The sequence below is a fragment of the Epinephelus lanceolatus genome, chromosome 1, assembly GCF_041903045.1.
Source record: "Epinephelus lanceolatus isolate andai-2023 chromosome 1, ASM4190304v1, whole genome shotgun sequence".
In the NCBI taxonomy this organism is placed as follows: domain Eukaryota; kingdom Metazoa; phylum Chordata; class Actinopteri; order Perciformes; family Serranidae; genus Epinephelus; species Epinephelus lanceolatus.
Genome location: NC_135734.1, coordinates 44,824,810 through 44,845,709, shown reverse-complemented (window position 1 = coordinate 44,845,709; position 20,900 = coordinate 44,824,810).

Genomic DNA, 20,900 nt, shown 5'->3' with positions numbered 1-20,900 from the left:
AGTTACCATCGACTGATATTTACCATAGAAAGGAAAGATATCGGCCAGCTGTGATTGGTTGTTTCTTGCATTCTTTAAGTCTGTTTTAAGACAAGTCAAGAATTTAATGTTAAAGTGTTTTAAATACAGTAATTTTAATCTAAATTCCAATCAGGTAAAAATGTTCAAAACCAAACAGGATCTCTGAAGACTATAAGTATGTTAGTTTGATAAACAAGTGGCTTGATATCATGTTTCTGTGAGTCTTTAATGAACTTACACAAAACTTTGTCCACTGGTTGAAGCTCAGTTTTCTATGAATGTGAGGGAGGGATCGTATGGTACTCTAATATGTGAATAGTTAATACGAAACTCTTTGGGTGATGTGTTCCTTTAAGACTTCCCAACAGAAGAATACTTAAAAAAAGATTTCTGTCTCACTTAAATTAAAACCACTATGTGTACGATTTTATAAGTTTGTTAAAAAGGATCCCCATGAAAGATGCTGCTCATCTCCATGTCCATGTGATCTCCATGTGATCTGTGAGTGGATGTACATGTTAGTCTATCCGGATCATCAGACTCAGTTTTGTTCTCTTCTGTCTGACTTTGCGTCCCTGTCTGATCACAGCCATTGATGATACGAGTGCAGCTGGAAACACAAACTTTAGAATAAAAACATAGACACTCAGAGCCGTGTCACGAGTCGTTCTGGCTGAGTAGCGCCCCTTTAAACTTTAAACTTTAAACTGACTTCACCTGTGTCCAACTAGGTGATTATCAAACTTGACTTCAGGATGGTGTTTGACCTGCAGAGCAGCAGGGAGGTTTTTTGTCCCAGCAGCAGCTGATTGTTGCTGATTGGGTCGTTAGTCTGAACTCTTCCCAGCCTGTAAAATCTCAGAAGAACATGACGAAACGCTGCTCTGCTTTATTACTGCAAAGCGAACATAGTGTCCGATTAGTCAATCAGTAACTTGCTGAACTGAATCAGAGAGATGAAACAAAGACAGAGAGAATGTGTAATCTCCTCTGATGTAAGCTGAGGCGTTTATTTTGGAGGATACCGGAGTCATACGTGTTCAAATCTTACACATAGTGGCTTTTAAAAAACTTGATTTCAGACTGAATTAATGACAAAATGACTTGACATAATCACAAGTTGGCAAGGAAGGTTTTCAGTGTGATATTTAAGAAGCCAAACAGTCCATTTTGTTTTGTGTTTAAGTGGCAGTTGAGGCTAAACCAATGAGCCACAGCCAAAATTTGCAGCATGTGGTTCAGTGTCTTTTGTCCCCCGTTTTAACTTCAGCTTGCTGAGTTGAACTCAGAATATGAAGATGAGTCTCGACCACAAAAATCACTGTCGCTTCATGTAATTTCATTAATTTTCAGACTGCGCTCTGCCTCTTCTCCTCCCCGCTCGTCTGCGTCCAACCTCGCCTGAAGACTTTAATCATTTAATGGAAATTCAGATTATTTTCCCCCTACGTTAAATGCACAATTTTCAGGGAAGTTCCTTCCCTCGACATGCTCACACAGCGATTTGGAAATGATCCCCTTGTATGATTTGAACTCTTTGTGTTTGCATTCAGGAGTGTAAATACTGTACAGACACATCCACCACTGCCTCAGAGAACGGATATTAATGACTAAACACTACGTGAATCCCACCAGATCTAGTGTTGCACTGCACTCAGACTAAGTAGATGACTTTTTTTTTTTTTTTTTTTTTAATAGGGAAAGGGGCTGCCTCTATTTTGCTTTCTTTCATTCCATGGATAGTAGGACACAATCTGCCCTGTTAGAGTGCTGTTAAACGATGTGCTTACAGTTTTTTTTTTTTTTTTAATTTGGTCTGTCGGAGTTGGAAATGTTAAAGGCTCATAACACAACCAGCTACTTCAGATGTGGATCCTCCTGTGAGATTTTCAAAAGTGTTATTCTCATCCAGAAACTGTGAGTTAATGACAGGGCCGGCAGGGAGGCAGCAGGAAGCTCCCGACCACAAGAAGACGGTGTGTAAATGTCGGCTAGATTCCGACTTTATTCCTGACCTCACGTGCTGAGTCACCATATGAGACCCAGATGTCGATCCTCTCTGTGTTTATTTTCACCCCATTCCGACCGTCCTGAGTGTTAGACAGACAGAAACAGACCCAGAGGAGTGAGATTGTTGGTTAAAAGGATTTTTGTTTCTGAAAATAATGCACTGGTGGTTTTGCATGTTTTGGTCCATTGATGACAAATCAGGCAGAGTTTATGTCACGAGTCAGCCATCTTTATTTCACTCTGTTAAGAAAATCCAATTTACACATTGAAAGTTGCTTCATATTGGTATTCCAACAGTCAGTTACCTTTGATATTTTCTTTTCCATTGTGTCGTAATGTTGTTACAAGCAAAACTGGACACATTGATGTGTTCCAGGAAAACTGGAAATCCCAAATTTCAGAGCCAACTCTCAATTTTAAAGCCTCCAGATCCCAAAAGGCTCCACTTTCAACTTTAATCTACAAAGTCAGTGAGTATTAATATTTGTTTCAGTGATCCGAATACAAGTGGACAGCCAAGACACATCGCGTTCATTGTGTCACCAATATGACCACCATGTCCAGCATCCTTTTCGGAGACGCGTCAGGACGCATTTCCACTACAAAAGACATGGATAGATTTGTCCCAGACCACCTCAGCAAGTGATTTGCGTGAGCGGTTTACAATGCGCCTTGGGGGTCGTTTAGTATTAAGCAATGTCCATTTGTGATTAAATAGTCCAAGACACACTTTGATACAAGGAATAAACAGGCTCAGTGTGTCTGATGCCAGATGCTGATGATGCTTAGCTTTTTATCCGTAACAAATAGGACTGCAAGTTATTTTCAAAGTGCATTAATCTGTTATTTTTAGTCATTTAACCATTTGGTATAAAAAATGTTGGATGATATTGGAAAAATGTACCACTCACAATGTGACACCTTCAAGTTTTGTCTGACCAACTGTCCAAAACAAAGATATTCAGTTTATAATTATTTAAAAATCTTCATATTTGAGAAGCTTGAAAAAGAGAATGTTTGACATTTTTGCTTGAAAATGTTAATTATCAAAATAGTTAATAGTTTTCCTTTTCTGTCGCTCCACTCAGATTGTTTATTCACGACAGTCACAAGTGTCTACACACGTCCAAATGCAATGTAAAGTCACTAGTTTCACCATGTCACCACCATGTTTCTTGGAGTTTTGAGCTTTAAAGGCCATTTCCAAATTTGACTTCTGTATAATGTTGCACCGAAGCAGTGGTCTGTGATTGGTCAGTTTTAGTGTCAGTCAGAGGTTCTGGTCGAAGTTGCAGTTTCTTAACCATGTTAGAAAACCCCATGGACCATTATCCTTTACAGAGTGTCTGTGTTTACTCACTGTGTCTGACTGGATTTTTCCAACAACAAAGCTCTCTAATGTAGTGAATTTTGAAACAGTTGGATCTCAAATCTCTCAAAGTTTACCAGGAAGGTGTTTTACAGACCAAATTATTATGTTTGTTTACAATAACTTTAAGGTAGAAAACCCTCACGTTGTGTATATGAAATGAAAAGGTGCTGAGCCTAAAAAAAAGGCCCACATTTTGAACAATACCACTTCAAGTGTGTGTTGTATATAGTATATTTTTAATGCTTTACCTTGCCGTCAGACAGCGATTCCCAACTGGGAACTCAAGCCATTATCTCAAAGCCACCGTAGTCCACTGACAAAATAGTAATTTTACTTTGCAGAACACCGGAGTTGCTGGTCTACTGCTGCCTTGATTGGTTAGTGTGTAAGATAAAGCGGGGAAAATATTCCAAATACAGCATACACTTAAATTGATATTATTTTTTAGATTTGTTAAATGACATTTTCCTGCAGCCCTGTTCATCACAGAACATTGGTTGGCTCCTATGCCAGTAGATTTAGGTTACCAAAAAGGCTAGTTAGCAACGTAGCTCATAAAATTAGCACAGCAGAAATGTCAAATAGGTCGGATCACAGTGTTTAACCATCTATCTATACACGTTACAGTTACGGGTGAAAATGACAACAGAAATAAACAAGTTTGCCCATTTTACTTATCCCTGCAACTGAAATGAATTGCCAGTTGTATACCCGGAAGAGTCTGCTGTTAGCGTGACGTCAGGGTGATTCTCTTCATATAGTCCCTGCTTTACCACACAGCACAATATAAGTTGAACATTTTTGTTGCCTTTTTTATTTTGTTAACTGTCATGCAAATTTAAAATCAATGCACGGTGATTTTCAGAGTTGACAGGCTTTTAATAAGTTTTATTAAAACAGAAAACATCAGGCTATAAACATGCAAAACCACCAGTTTTACATGATCCTTGATGATCTAAATCCACCAGTCACTGTGATCAATCAAAGTCAGCAGAGCTGTGACTCATTTAGATGATGACTGACTTTCTCTTTGTGTGGAGGAGCTCACCATGTTGCTCCCAGTTTGTCTGTTTCTGTCTGTCACTATCAAACTAGAACCTGGAAATGTCTCACTTCCTGCCTGCTGGAGGGTTTTGTCCCAGTAGTGATGTACGTTGATTCAAATATGCCACAGGTTATTGTTTGAAGTACAAAATTTCAGACACGTCATTGTTTATCTAAATTTATCTGATTGACCCTCCTCTGGATTCACTCAGCTGACAGTATGTAACAGCCTATTCAGCCAGTCATGATGTGAAGATGTGAGGAAGGTTACATCGACACTTCAAGCAGAGTATTATGGCTGTAAAGAGACTTTTTAATAATCATAAGTCTGAAACCTGTTCAATATTTCCTCTGTGTGTGTGTTTCAAAAGCTTCTGAAATCTGGATGATGACGTTTGATCATGAAAGTTACTGATGGTTCAGTCGTTGGTGGTTGGTTGTTGCACCTTTTAACATCTAAATCAGTGGCAGGGGTTGTGTGTGTGTGTGTGTGTGTGTGTGTGGGGATGGGTGTGTGTGTGTGTGTGGATGTGTTCGGATGCCAGTTGCCATGTGTGTGTGAGTGAGTGAGTGCGAGAGAGAAATGTATTTATATTTTGATTGTCCTCAAACAGTTTTTAAAATGACAGAAAATAAATGTTGAATACACCAGCTTCAACTGTCTGCCTAATTATTTCGGTTTTAATATTTAAATTCAGTCTCTCCTTACATTTAAGCAGATTTACAACTTTGAGCTAAATGCTAACGTCAGAATGCTAACATGCTCATGACATCAGTGCTAATATGGTGATGTTTAGCTGGTATAAAGTTCACCATGCTCACCATCGTAGTTCAGTATGTCGGCATGCTAACATTTGCTTATTAGCATTGAATTCTAACTGAGGACGACAGTGATGTCATTAGTTTTGCAGGTATTTAATCATAAATTGAAGTACTGGACAAAATCAAAATGATCGAATCATGGCACCAGATTAAACCCCTTTTACACAGCATCTTGAAGATGGGAGTGTCATGCTGTTTTGCCACCTCACTGTTCCGTATAAAGGGTACAATCACGGGATGAGGGGACAGAGTTGTCTCGCCTTTAAGGTGGCGCCAGAGGTAGTAACAGCACTGAAATGATGTCTGTATATAGGACGGGATCATGGGAAGCACAAGTGTGATGTTTTGACGATGTGTTATGCTTGTGAGCCAGAGATTTCAAATGTAGCTGATAGTAGTTAGCAGCTAACTCTAAAACAAGCAGTGGAAAGTGTCTGCAAATTGGCCGGTGGTGGTGGTGTAATGGTGTGGGGGAGATTTTCTTAGTCCCAACTGAGCATGGTTTAAACACCACAGCCTACCTGAGTATTGTTGCTGACCGTGTCCATCCCTTTATGACCACAGTGTACCCATCTTCTGATGGCTACTTCCAGCAGGATAACGCACCATGTCACAAAGCTCAAATCATCTCAGACTAGTTTCTTGAACATGACAATGAGTGCACTGTACTCCATTGGCCTCCGCAGTCACCAGATCTCAATCCAATAGAGCACCTTTGGGATGTGGTGGAATGGGAGATTCTCATCATGGGCAAATCAGCAGCAACTGCATCATGTCAATATGGACCAGAACCTCTGGTGAATGTTTCCAGCACCTTGTGGAATCTATGCCACAAAGAATTAAGGCGGTTTTGAAAGCAATAGGGAGTCTATCCCTGTACTAGCAAGGTGTACCTAATAAAGTGGCCGGTGAGTATGTCACACTAGAGCGTGACGCTGTTCACTGCCATCATGTCTCTTTTGATTCAGTGCCAATGTTGTTTATTTTTGGTACAATCGTTTTTCAAGATCTTGTTTTGGCTGCTTCACTCACTAATCTTTTATTTCCACAGACTTTATTTCTGAACAAAACAACAAAGGCTGGTCAAAGTGCCCTTGAGCAAAATTATGAACTCCAGAGTTCAGCTGTGGATCCTTACTGACCTCTGACCCTTTGTCTAAATACAAAAGCAGATACATTTCTCTTTTCTTCCAAATCAAATCATACAAACAGGAAATCTAAAACACACGAGTGAAAACTTGTTTTTCATAAATTAGTTATGTGATGTAATTGTGAAATAATATGTGTTCTGTAATTAGTTTCTCCTTCATAAAACATTAATTTCTTCTTCAGTAATTTGAAATTTCCAGCTGTTAGATCTGTCCACCACCAGAGGGCAAGCAGGTACTTCAAACTGTCCTCTGTTCTTACTATTGCCCTCTCTCTTTCTCTCTCTCTCTCTCTCTCTCTCTCTCTCTCTCTCTCTCTCTCTCACACACACACACACACACACACGCACGCAGAAAGCGAACAGAGCATCTGAATGAAATTACAGCCAGCTTGAGTAACTTCCTGTGGTTGTGTGTGGCTCTGTGTGTGTGTGAGTGTGTGTCACAGCCAAGCAAGGCTGAGCAGTCTGTTGCAGTCCACAGAGAATAGTTTGATACTGGAAATCTAATTATCTGTCTGGGGCGTAGTGCTCTGTATCACATTAAATCCATCACATGTACGTTTGACGTCCTCACAGGAGCAGAGAGACATCATCAGGTCAATTTCTCACGGTGACACACTGAGATTTGCTTCGCACATTTACGTATCTCAGTCTTTAACTTAAGTAAAAATAGTAATGCAACAGTATACGTCATTATGAGTAAAACTTGGACGTGAACCGAAGTAGAAGTACAGAGTTATGGAAGCCAGTTCCTGCCGGTGTGATGACGAGACAAGATCCCGTTATTATAATCAGAGAATCTCTCTAAATAATGAGTTAGTATCTCAGAATAAAGAGAAGCTTTTATATCGCTAAATGACTTATCTAAAATAATGAAAAATGAAGTCATCATTCGAGAAGGTTCCTCATAACAGTGACTTACAGGATCTGTTTTGTCATCACATTGGTGGGAATGGCCTTCCATACTGAAATATTATTTATAACATGTAGATTAAGTATGAAATGTAAAAGTTCTAAGGGTTATATTATCATTATGTGATGTTACTGAACTAGTATTTATGGATAATTCAAAACATAAGCAGCATTTTAATGTTGCAGCTGATTGAGCTCAATATCAAGTCTTCATCTTCTAACCGCTTCATCCTCTTGAGGGTCACGGGGGGGCTGGAGCCTATCCCAGCTGACTTCGGGCGAGAGGCAGGGTACACCCTGGACAGGTCGCCACACAGGGCTACCTGGTAGACAGGGCTGACACATAGAGACAAACAACCATTCACGCTCACATTCACACCTACGGACAATTTAGAGTCACCAATTAACCTGCATGTCTTTGGACTGTGGGAGGAAGCTGGAGTGCCCGGAGAGAACCCACGCTGACACGGGGAGAACATGCACAGAAGGGCTCCCACACCCGGGATTGAACCGGCAACCCTCTTGCTGTGAGGCGACAGTGCTAACCACCACACCACCGTGCCGCTCTTCAATATCAAAGTCATATTCCACAAAATGATCTCATGCTTTGTATGTAAACTGTTGATCTTCAAGGTAACTGGTGACTCCAACTGTCAATTAGATAAAGTTGGGCGATAGGAAAGTGTGAGGCAATATTTCTCTCTGAACTGTAGAAAAGCAGAAGTATAAAGTCATATAAAATGGAAATATTCCTGCCTCAAAATGGTCCTTTAATATTTCCCAGTTGTAATGTTTAAAGGTCCATCATGTTCCAGAGCAGTGGTTCCCAACTGGTGGGTTGCAGGTGTATTCAGAATGGACTGCAAGTCACTCACAAACCCACTTTATTTTTAAGTACAGTGAATTTCTGGCACAGAGTTTCTATTTTGAGGTGCAGTTTCTTGCTGTAGAGTGAGTAGATGATAGACAGCTACCTGGCAGGGACAGAACACTAGCTTGATGACATGGCCAAACGCAAGTATGATGCAGAATGTATTAAACTGTGTGACCTTGAATTGATGGCTAAGGAGAAATCTGGACCCCATGGCTGGATGAGTTGGGAACCAATGTTCTAGACATCACAATACATCAGTACACATCTTCAGATTCACATGCTAATTTGACAGCTGTCTAACTTCAGGGGCCTTGAGAATTTCTCCACCTTATCTTTTAGAAACACATGAAATTGCCCAAACCTCAGCACGGTTCAGTTTAGGCACCAAGACCACTTGGTTAGGATTAGAAAAATATTGTTTTCAGTTAAAATAACTATGTTTGTCAAGTACGGGACATATTTACGCAGTACTACGCAATGGACAGACATATGTAAAGTTAAAAGAAGTCAACTTTGACTTTAGTTTCACACGGGACACAAGCAGTCTCCTGGATGGAAGTCTTGTGTTTGTTTGACCCATCCACTGCCCTGGTCTCCTCCCTATGTGGACTTGATCACTCTTTATACTGCCTATGGGGTTGTCACATTAACTATCATCCATTATGTGATGTCGTTAAAACAGGGGACTTGTGTGTCCACCATGAAAAAGGATCCTAATTGACTTTCCATCAGTATTGTTTTGCGTGCTATTTGGGCTGAGAAAGCCATGTGATAAAAGGTTAGGTAAAGGAGGTTGTTTTAAGGGCTCATCTTGGGGAGGTAGACTGTACAGCCTAACCCGGCGGGGGAGTGTTACAGCCTAGCAAGGCTTCTTTCCCTGGGTCTACCTCCTCTGTGGTAGTATAGGTAAGGTAAAGGAGGTTGTTGGGTTGGTGTGGGGAGCAGTGAGACCTGGCATTAGGGGAGTGTCTCTGGGAAGCCAGAGATCACTGTCTAGCCTCCTGGAGGTGTCGTGGGACCAACAAGACGAAACACTGGTGAAAGAAGGTTCCCACCTGATGACCCCAAAGATGTGTTAGTTATCACTGCTCATTGGTCTGTATAGTTTAGCCTTGCCATAATAGCTTATCATAGAGCTTAGGAGGTTCTTCACTGAGCGCTGATCCTTTCTCTAGAGCACAAACTTCTTGTGTTTATTTGAACTAGTGCTGCCGACATTTGATCTGAACACATAACATGCCACCACCATGTAATGTGGAGTGAAAAGGTTGAAGTCATTTTACGAATTTCTGTGAGACCAGGTTGCCATTTCAGGACTCAAACAATTTAGAGGTCCTTTTTCATTTTTGAGGTTCACAATTAAGGTTTAATTTATCAGTCAGGGTTCATTTGCAGGGTAAGTAGTTTTCTGATGTGTTTTATTTTAGGAAAAAGATGATTACTTTCAGTGTTTGTTGTCCACATGTTACCCTACATGGGGGCCAGAAATCAACCACAGCTCATTACCCCTGGTGCTGTTATGGAGGTTCAGTGCCTTTCTTAAGATCACTATGGATGTAAAGCCAACCAGTCATTATTTTAAGTCTTAGGTTATACTTTCAAGATTCAAAGATGTTTCTTTGTGAATGCATTGTGCTAGGTGCAATTTATGGTTAGGTTTCAGGGTCTTTCTTTTGGACTTTAGAGTGTAGTGTAGTAGTTAATGGGTTTTGGGGAGAGGATTTAAGGTCTATAGTTTGAAGTTGGGTCAGACTTTAGGTTAGAGGTTTCAATGTCTGTGTTTATTTCTGGGGGGTTGGGGTTTAAAATGTGTTTGGTCAGGAGCTAGGGTTGAGATTTAATTTGAAGTTTAGGATTGTGGTTTATTTAGAGGGTGCAGGATTTATGGTCGGAGTCAAGATTGGAGTTTGAGGTTTAAGAAGAGGTTTGCTCTGCATTCAATTTAAAGCACACTGGCTATATGTACATGCACCAAATAGGGTTTTTTTGCCCTATTTCAAAAAAGACAATAGTCCTACTAAGCTGTTTACATGTCTAATGAGAATGGATATTCCACTAATATGCCCGTTTATATGCAGCAGTGCACACTCCAATTAACAGATTCTAACATGTTGTTTATCACGTCAAAATGTAGAAAAGTGGAACGGCTGGAGTTGCTTGTCATTTTGCGTCCTAGGATTTTTTTCAGTTTCCTACTGGTGGCGGACTTTTTGGACCGTGGGAGCAAAAACCTTCTTGAAAAATCCAAGTCTTTAAATATGTTTAAAAGTAGATGTGTTTGTCCTTCCAACTAGAAATGTTGGCTTTTCTTTTGGTCATGTGTCTCTACTCAACTTTGCAAACTGTTTGGAAATGGCTTGTGTTCAATGTATGTCATAAATTCCGGTAAAAACCTCAGTTGAGACGCATTTTCTGAATGCCCTTTAGACCTGCCCTAAAGAATGCGCCTAAAACCCATTTAATACTGGCATATCCAGCCTGTCTTCATTCCAAAGTCATCAAATACTGCCGCTTTATCAGTGATTTCAGCGTCAGACACCGACATCAAAAGCTAACTTTCATGGTAGTATGTACAGCCAGTTGGATGAGTTGAGGATGGATCCAACAAACCTTGGATTTTCACCCAAGAGCCCGGTGTTTGCTTCCCATATGAATGTAGAGCCATACCATGATGTTCTTTTAAACCTAACCATGTGCTTTTGTTGACGTCCAATCCCGGAACATCAACAATAGACGCAGAAAGATACCTAGCGTGTAATATGTATACGTAAAGGTCTACTGACAAAGCAGCAATATGTGACTCAAGGTGAAATTTCTAACAGCTCTCTTTGCTACTGAAACTTCCATTTTGTGATGAATCTGATAATTTTACACAGCAAAGTTAATTTAAAGATTTTTTTTTATCTCGGTAGCTGTCATGACTGACTTGTAGGTTTTTGCAAATAACGTCAGAGACGAGACAGAAATGTTCACGTTAAGCCTTTTATTTACAAACCAAGTTAAGATGATAAATAAGGAGATAGGATGTGGTCATAAGTGAACTGATGTGTGAGGAATAAAGAAACCAAACCACTGCACATGGAGAGAACCTCGTTAGCTGAGGTAGAAGCTGAGCAGCATCAGTCCCAGGTGCTCACAGTCACACTAATATGGCAGCCGCACCTGTGAGACAATCAGGACAATGAGCAGCCACAAGGCCATAAAACAGACCTCACTTTCACTTCCACACTCTGTGACTGAGCTTTAGAGGAGGTGGTAGGAGAATAATGTTATCTTTGGACAGAGCCAGGCTACCTGTTTCCAGTCTTTATGCTAAGCTAACTAGCTGTAGCTGCACAGACATGAGGGCGGTATAAAGCATCTCTGAGCATATTTCCCTACCATTGCTTTAAAGGGCCCAAAGCCAAGAAATTTGGGAACCACAGATCTGATCAGCTTAGCCATTCAGAGTTACAGACAGGGGACAGAATTTTCCTACCTGGACCCTACATCCACAACCACTCCAGCAGCACCACCCACACCAGCTTTCAAATTGGCCATTAGCCTTGCAGTGACAGGAATGAAGTCTCTAATAACTATTTCCCAATCCAGCGTTAAAGACTCATCCAGGCCATGCTCTGTTTTGCGTACATAGATAAAATGATTACAAAGTACAAAAGGTCAAGTCAGCTGTTTCAAAACACTGACAAAATCTTTCTTTCATACAATATTGTGACAGCTCGGTTCCTCCTTTTCCTTTAAAAACAAAACAAGGAGAGACAAAATGCCCTCCGATGAATAATTTGAGGAAAGTAAAATTAGACATTGTTTCAAGAAATTACTTCAAAGCATTAAATCATGAATGAACAAGTGAATGCACTCTTCATCTGCCACAATTTAAAAAATCCAGTGTCTGTAATGTGGCTATCTGTGCACTGCTCAGGGACCCCATTAAACAAAAATATTCAAGTCCTCCATTTTGTAATATGGCATTTTTTCACTCACCAATATTTAGCCAAACATTGGCTAAATTTAACCCCTTCTCAACAAGATCACATGACATGGCAGCATGACAACAATGGATCCCTTATGCCTACCATACACTAGAAGACTTTGAAAAGACATTTAAAAGTCTAATGTCTGACCCCCTCTCACATCTGAAGACATGTGAGTGTTTAGTCACACACTGAAATATTTCACAAAGACCGAGGATCTTGCGGGTCATTTTTTGCAATATAACTACTGCAGATTCCTTTGAGTTTATTTCACATCCTGCTCCTGGTGGTTTGAGTGGGAGGAGAAATGAGAAACCTGGAAATGAGTGGTGAACCATTTTAAAAATTAAGATTTCTCAGTAAAACAAGTGCCATTTGGTGGATCAGTACGCCGAATTAAACACTGACTCTTGTTCACTCTACAGTCTCACCAGTTTCTTCTCCTTTTCCACAGTACAAGAGAACCAAGACTTGTTCGAGTCCCCTTGATTTTTTTACCCAGTTTGCTGCTTCCTGTTTGGTGCTGGAGAGAGCGCAGCTATTGGTCGTTGACAGTGTTCACATCATTGAACTTCAGTATTCGCATGAGCCAAGACTTGATTTTGTGGGAACATAAAGACAAGAAAAGGTCTGACTTACAACAGCTCAGACTGAGTTTTATTTCAACATTGGAAATCTGCCTGCAACAGTGAAATCCCAGTTCATTTCCCAGTCATTCTTCTCAAAGAAACTAAAGTTCTCAAATTAAATTCTGTCTAAACACAAACAGCTGCACAAAATCTAAACTGGCCCAAATTGTACTTGAATCAGGATCTATGTGATCAAAGGAAGAAGAAAAGCATTCAGTGCCACCTTTTGGCACTTGGATGTTTTCGATACTCTGTGCTACAGACACATTTCAGTCAGTACCAAAAAAGGATCAATGTTCGTTACCCAGCCTCATTTGGTGTTCCTTTAAGGACGCTGATTATTTTGGCTATCTGCAGACGTAGGTTGTCACGCTGTGTAAATGTGTTTCCACTCAGGACAAACACTGACTCTTCTCTCGGGGCCGAGTCAGGACAGTAATCTCTCTCTCGTATGATTTATAATCTGTTTTGGTGTGAAACACAAGTGAGTACATATTATGACAGACATCTCTTTTACTTTTACGACACAAATACATACACACCACCTCACACAATGTCCCACCCTGCAGCACCCCGAACACACACACACACACACAGTCACACTCACACACAGCCTTTACTGGCTGCACTTTCACATGCAGTAGACCTCTCACAAATATGCACACATTTTACACTTTAGCAAACAAACAGGAATAATTTTCTGCTGAAATTCTTGAGAGCATGTTGACCTCACAAGTAGACTTAAAAATAAACCTCACACTGATGAGCAGGGTGTCACACACATTTTGAGTGTGTGTGGGTGTTTTGTGGTTTTGTTAATTGCAGTTGTGTGCTGCAGTCAGACTGAAGAAAAATAAATAAATAAATAAACAACATTTTTTCTGTTGATAGAGATCAGACTCATTAATAAAACATGTCAGATTTTTACTGATCTGTGTCACAGAACATTTGCTCTAACAGGAGCTGATGGTGTTGTTGACTGTTTTATACTGTCACAAGTTGTTGATCAATACCACAGCGAAGTTCCAGGTTTGTTGTTGTGATAGCAGGAAGTTCCAGAAGCTAGCTGAGGTGAAATCTACATCACGAGCTAAACAAAGCTCATAAAGATCACACGCCCATGTTTTTGTCTGTACTTGTGTTCTCATGGACAACCCATGTGCTGCTTCAAAGTCTATATTTAATTAAGAATGTTTCTGACCATGGATGTGTCTTGTTTACTGGACACCAAAAGATTCAATTCAAAGATAAACCATATCTGTTCTCCAACCCCACACTGTACTGCTCACTCTTAAGCCCTATTCGCACGGGATTAGTATTACCTGGGGACGTCTGGTAATTTGTAAATTACTCCCCCACGTCTGTGTTTCTTGCGGTGCATTTGCACGGGATAAGCAGGGCTGTATTTTACTCGAATTTACTGACATTACGTCCCGGATATGATGACAGGACAACATAATTTGTGCTTTCCAAAACCCTTATACATCACTGTTAAAATCTTATGTTGTAAAAACACTATTGTTAGGGTCTCGTTTGGTTTAGGCACAAAAACCACTTGGTTAGGTTTATGGAAAGCTTATGGTTTGTGTTAAAATGATCCCTTTTAACGTGGTATGTGATAGTCGTCATGGCAACAGTAAATGAAATGTCAAAGCAGCAACAGGGCTTCGGAACAATGGGCAGCTGTCAGAATAACGGGCCGTCAGGGCATTTGTATTAAGCCTGTTGAAAGATAGAAAAATTTTCCTTACTGCATGCTGCTACGCACGTCATCCATCTCAATATCATCCGAAATTTCACTCTTCTGATGGATCTGAGCTTGCTGTTTCTGCGAATGGGTCTCCATACTGTGTACCGAGAAGATGAGACTCCTGCATTTGCACCTAAAATGCTGTCAAAACTGTCATTCATAATTTCCACCACAGCCTCCATAATTCAACTGGGAAAGAGGTAGAAAAAAGGCGCGCAATAAAAACAACTACAACTAAAATACCCCCCAGTCACTGAGATGCAGATTCACACGGGACTAGTATTATCACAGGACGTCTGTGTTTGGCGAAATATAGTAGGTAATTTGCAGTGGAATTTACTTTACTTTACAAATTACAGACATGGCGCATTCGCACGGGATTAAGATCACAGAATAGGGCATTATGCTGATGATACCATCCTGTATGCTATCGGCTCCACCGCAAACCAAGCTTTCTGCCACTTACAGACTGCATTGAATGACTTGCAGACATCTCTGTCAAACTTAAAACTGTCTGGTTCTAAACTCCAGAAAGACCAAATACTTTCATTTCACAAAAGCACAATTCATAGACACCCCTAATTCAATCTGCACTTTAAAAGGTGACACAAATGAAAGAGTTTTGCACCATAAATATCTCGGAATCTGGTTAGACAGCAAATTATCATACGAAACTCATAAAGACCATATTACTTAAAAGAAAACATATATATATATATATATATATATATATATATATATATATATATATATATATATATACAAAATGGATTCTTATACTGCAATATGGCCTGCCTCTCCTTTGAAAACTATTATACAATTCACCAAACTGTCCACAATAGACTCTGGGGATGTCCCGTACACTCATGCTGCTGCCACAGCCCTCAAGCCCCTTGATGCTGTCTATTAAGATAAGATAAGAAAAGATATACTTTATTGATCCCCAGAGGGGAAATTCAAGTATCACAGCAGCACCAGACAAAAAGACATTAAATAGAATTATTGTGCCCTGCGCTTCATTACAGCTGGTACTCACCATTGTGACCTGTATAAAAAGGTTGGCTGGACATCACTGGCAGCTAGAAGACACGTACACACCTGCATCTTCATCTATAAGTCCCTGCTGTACAAACTACCAGGATACCTAACATCCATAGTTGTGTACCAAAATCATCGACATGGAGCCAGATCACAGGAGAGACTGGTTTTAAAAGTCCCTCACACCAACACTGAGCTGGGGCAGACTGGTTTCCTGTATGCACCTCATTACTGTTACCAGTGTATGTGTAATTACATATTGTACTCAGGTCTCTCTTGCAAATGAGATCTTGATCTCAGTGAGACATCCTGATTAAATAAAGAATAAAGTATGAAGGAAAGAAAGATGGTGCCCATTCATTTGAATGAATATTGCCTGGTTCCATGGGCCCAAACTGTTTTTGCTGTTTTCCTTCATGTACTTCCACACACATGTGCACAGTGTTTCCTCCCACGCCTGCTACACCAAGATGGCATCTCACGTGTAAAAATATCTTTTTTAGCATTTTAGAAAATGTTACAAGCACAAAACTGTGTTATGTTTATATCTTAAAAAAACAGAAAACAAAATAATGATTTCTTTTATTTGGAGCTAGAGGTGTCTTGTCAGTCATACAAATGTCATTTATAATGGAGGTCTGTGGGTAAAGTTTTAGGAGCTGCTGGTCAATTTTCTGAGTTGCAGTACTGCACTTGGCCACAGGGAAACTGGGGAAGCTTTCCAAATATGTCTGAACTGACGTACACCGGGTCAACACATTCTCACTCCGACCTCGTCTCATATCAATGTTTGGTCATGGACTCTCCACGTCTAGATATGACGTGCACGCTACTGTGGGTGCGTTGGTTGCTGACACTCTGGGATGCTGTGTCAACTTCTGTCTGTTTTCAGAATACACCTCTGTTTTCACAGGAAATGTACAGTTTGCAAACGGTCTCTTTCAAAATAAATGCACTGCATCGGTACAACCCTGCGAATTGATGCTTTAATTTCCTTCAACAACACATGCACATGGTTTGGTTTAGGAAAAAAGAACAGGGATTGGCTTTACAATCTAACAGGAAGCAATCGCTGGCCTTCCGGATGAAAGTCAGTGATTGTTGGACCCATCCACCACCTGTGTCGCCAACTCTGCTCAGACTTCTGCTGCCTTGACTTATGTTGTCCCGTCGCGTTTTCCCCTGATGTCGCTGTCCTTTCACGTCAGCCGCATATGATGCTGACAAGAGAGGACAGCCTTTTTCATCCGTGTCTGATGCTGGAAGTCACTGCCCAAGCATCGCTATCTGACAACTTCGGAGAGAGACTGGGTTGACCGGCTGTGATGCATTCAACTGAGATTTTTTTTTCTTAATTGACAAGATAATAATTGTATTAATTCAGAAAAACAGCAGATTTTTTTTCACGTGAACTTTTCTCAGAATTTTGAGGTAATAATCATGTTAATTCAGAAAAACAGGACTTTACACAATTATTATCTCATTGATTCAGAAATAGTGCAGATTTTTTTTCCATTCAAGCTTTCCTTAGAATTCTGAGATAATGTCATTAATTCAGAATAACAAGAATGTACAAGATTTTTTTCTTGGTAATTCAGAAAAACAATAAACATATGGGTCATCTCCTCACAGATCGCACTCCTTCACTTAATTAGTTTGTTTTTTTTTAAAATTTATGTCTATGATTTTGTATTAGTACATTGTTGTGAAATGTTTCTGAACCATCTCAAATTGTAATCGTGCTTTGGCAGCATGTATGAAATGTCATGCCATTATTGAAATGAAAGCCTATTGACTTGAATGAACTGAACATAACTGAAAACTTTCCCCATAATAATCTCTTTAACTCAGAAAAACAGGGCTTTATTTTTCTCGAGTGATCGTTTGTAACAGTGAAGATAACAGGTGTAGCTGTCGACCATAACTCATGGTCAATGTTGAAAGATCTGAAGAAGACGGTTAAGATTAGTTCAGTAACGATACTAATGTCCCAAATGGAAACTGATCTGTGTGTCCTCCCATTCTCAGTTTGCCACATAGTTTGGCAAGTTTTCATTTCCTGCTTGGATTATTGCACAAAATATTGTGCAACAGTCAGATATAGAGAACAGAAACACAGAAGATAATTTGTAAAACACTGAAACCACAGCCCCTCTCAGTTACTAATATCCCATAAATGTTCTCATTACATCAACTACTGACAACAACACATTTATATTTATTTCTTTTTAACATCTTGTGGCAATTCTGGAGTAAGCTCTCGGCCTGGGAGCTTCCCTCCAGTTTCCAGTGGACTGACGTACTTACTGGAACTGGTGTATAAACAAATGAGATAAGATACGACGTTACCGTGGAACCACTCTCACGTTTGATCGCACTGACCCTCAGACTTTCCCCGGAGCTTTTCTCCATCATCTATCTTCATTAATCGGCTCACAAGGAGGTTCGTCTGCCATCTTGAATTACACATTTATCATCTGTATCAATATTAAAGCAGACAAATCTTCTGGAAGAGTTTCACTTGTGGTGTGGTCAACATAACGTCTCTGTCTTTACTTACTGTAAATTAAAAGTGCTGTAATTTAAAGTTGGATCCACTCAAACCAGTGACCCCATCTGAGGTTTAAAGGGCCTGCCTGTACATACTTTCCCCTCTGTTAGCTGTGTGTGTGTGTGTGTGTGTGTGTGTGTGTGTGTGTGTGTCTCTCTGTGTGTTGGCGCTGTATTCACACACTCATCCAGCTACTTCCTGTCTCTGGATTATGATGCCATCAGTGCGAGCTGCTGCTCTATCAGCTGGGATCTACCAGCTACGGATGTTAGCTTTGGGATTTGCACACACACACAGTGGGCCCGTTACACTCTCTCTCTCTCTCACACACACACACACACACACACACACACACACACACACACACACACACACACACACACACTGGCTCGCTGGTAGAAAAAGGAAAAGGCGTAGTCGGTGGTTCTGCTCACCAGATGTGTTGGTTTTCTGAATCAGAACCAAAAGTAGAACAGTGACTGGGTTCATTACTCAGAAAAAGTAATCTCACTCTTTCTCAGTATTCATTTAGTTTCTCTTCATCTTGTCTTCTATCTGATCTCTGGGCGTGCCTCTCCCTGCTTCAGTAGGTGGTGAACTGCCTAAAAATAAGCACTAATTTTGTGATTTGCAGCTCAAAAGACGTCTAGACTAAAAAATAAGTTCAAACTGGGCTACATATGATTGAGAAGTGGGCATTTTTCAGACGTCCAGGACACAGATAAGTTGCTTCTGTGGAATTTAAATGACTGTATTTCAGGATAAAGTGAGTCTTAATTACACATTTAAATGTTGTTGAACAACAGTTATATGTAACCTAGACATTGAAAAAAAAGTTGACATGGAAATGAGCAGGTCTGTGCTCACAGGGAGGTTTTCTAGTCTGCACATGAGCGAAAATTCTTCCAGCTTTCGAAGAAATTCTCAGAATGCAGTGCAGAGCGAGCAGTGGAAACTGATGCTGGGAACACTTCACTGAAACATCAACAAAATAATGCAGGTGTATATTTGTATTAATCCCAGTGGAGATCTGATTGAATATAAGGGGACAGCAGTGGACTGAAGTGATTCCGGATGCGGTGACTGAGTGATGAACTTCCTGCACTGAATTCCTCTGCCAACCAGATGCAGACACTTTAAGAAAAGCACCGTACTTCCCTCAGAGAGTGGACAGCTGAATTTGACTCACGGTGTTGTCTGAAGATGGGTCATATCCTCCACGGCAAAATGGAAAACATCAGACACGAACCGAAATGCACCAAAAAGAATCCACCATCATTTTATTCCGATTTTTTTCAGGCATTAGTCTCCCTCTGATCCGCAGTGACTCACGCTGAGGTCGCTCTGTGTTTTATAAGCTCACGGAAATCACTACGGATGAATCAGTAGAAATGTTTAAAAGTCTGCTTAATGGACCTTATTGGTGGTTTGGCAAAAGTGTTGTATATTTGTCTGTGTATTGATTTCCTTCCTTTCTTCCAGGCAGCTATGGGGTGCTGCAGAGAAAACACTGGGCCTTTCCAAAACCAGACCCTACCTACTCCTACTCTGTCACGGAGTGTAAATCTGTTTGTAGTCACCTTTACAGCTGAATAATGCACCCTTCATCAAGGTGCAGAGGGTAAACAACAGACTGTATGCAGTCTATGGGATTAACACAGAGGCAAACTTCCCTCTCTGCGGTGGAAAGGGGAACTGTCGTAACTTTTCGTAAGCATGGAGAAAAATAAAGCCTAATCTAATTTCATATTCTTCATATGTATTTGTAGCATTTATATTTAATCTGTATGTGCTGCTATTGTTTACCTTAATTTTTGTGTATTATGTTCTTATTATTAAAAGAGATAAATAACTTGATAAAGTGATAAATATGAAATAAATGAATAAATAGAAATAAAACTTACTTCTTAGGGCCGTAATATACTTGCTGCTTGATTGAACATACGCATACACAACGCGCCATGTCTCACGTTGTGTACGCAGCACTTTGTAGCCAAAATGCACAATACTGGCGGTCACCACTTGGGGCAGACAACAGAAATATAACCCGGAAAAGGTGAAGAATCTCATGAGAAGAAGAAGAAGGGTCTGGTCTGATCATCCGGTCGGGTCACTGTGTGCATTCGCACCAGCACCTCTAGCGGTTATACGAATATTGCATCTCGCGCACGCCTTGCGTTGAAATGTGCATTCGACGCGTCAAACCAACGCAGAGCACACGTAACAGCCATGATGCGGTCGCATTTGCGTTGTTTGCAGCAAGTGTATTATGGCCCTTAAGCTCTATTCGGACGGGATTAGTTTAACGTGGAGACGTGGGGTAAAGTAATTATTACCAGGGATTTTAGTCCCGTCCGAACGCGCCATGTCTGTAATCATTACGGAAAATGTCAGTAAAAATGACGGCGACTTTTACCTTCTGTATTTCATCACATCCTGTTTACAACCATTTATCTGTGTTTACAACATTTTCGATGATGGAGGCGCTTGAAGAAGCATTTGGTGTTGTCGGCAGTCGTGATAGTGGACATTCTTCTAATGAGCCCTACGTGGGAGACCAATCAAAAAGGTCAAGAAGAAAAACACTTTTCAGAGCCATGACACTTCTGGTTGTGTTAGTTAGGCCAAATATAAATCCATATTGCTAATTGTTGTGTACACACAATCCTGATCATGGGCAACATTTCATATTGGGCTAATCATTAATTATTATTATCCTTCAGCTGATGCTTACAGGAAGCAACGTAGCACGC